Source organism: Odontomachus brunneus, unplaced genomic scaffold, assembly GCF_010583005.1.
Source record: "Odontomachus brunneus isolate Ranch 3 - 2012 unplaced genomic scaffold, Obru_v1 Obru_scaffold_048, whole genome shotgun sequence".
Lineage (NCBI taxonomy): Eukaryota > Metazoa > Arthropoda > Insecta > Hymenoptera > Formicidae > Odontomachus > Odontomachus brunneus.
Window position 1 is genome coordinate 691,883 of NW_022639498.1, and position 892 is coordinate 692,774.

Below are 892 nucleotides of genomic sequence, written 5' to 3' on the forward strand. Positions count from 1 at the left end.
CACGGGGCAATTGGACACAGTCCAATCACAAGTCGCTGTTCCAAGGGACCCTACAAATGTCTCTAATCACACGGTGCTGTGATTGGCTGTGTCCAAATGCACCGTGTCCAAGTGCACCGCTCCCTTTATATAGGTTATAACCTATAGGCTACTCTTTGTATCTTATTTATTTATATTAAATTGATTAACTTTTTCGTCTTATGTATTTTTTTCGTTTTTAATAAATACATCGCTGCAATTGCAGTAGCTATATGTCGTCTTCGAACTTTACCTGTAATCGCCACTGTACATCTATAATATTTTATATATCTCGATTATAACACTCCATTTTTATACTTATTGCAGTTTATACAGGAGGTTAAACATGGTGAATTGGATATGGGCGACAGCGAACAGCGTTATAACGCTACTTTGAACTATGCTGAAGTGGGAATAAAACGCTAGCTTTTATTCGTTCCATAAAAAGGATACAGATAATAGCGAACAGCTTTTAAACGCTGCTTTGAACAACAATGAAGTAAGGTGAAACGCCAGCTTTTATTCGCTGCGTGAAATCGCACCTTAAAGGTGCCAATACATGGAGCGTTTCAGCGTCGAGCGTTAAAGCGTTAGCCAATCAACGTATCAGGTCCCAGAAGTATACTTGTAGTTCTTGCGGAAAGTGGCACGTTGATTGGCTACCGCTTTAACGCTCGACGCTCGATGATCCCATGTAAAGGCACCTTAAAGATACCTTTGGGAGCATCGAGCGTCGAGCGTTATGGCTCCTGAACGCGGTAATGCTTGTCGCGCGGCGGAAGTTCGCCAATCAATATGTTGTTTTTCCGTAAGAACTAGAAAGTTATTACGGAAAGCAGCATATTGATTGGCTGTTGTGCGAATTTCCGCCGCG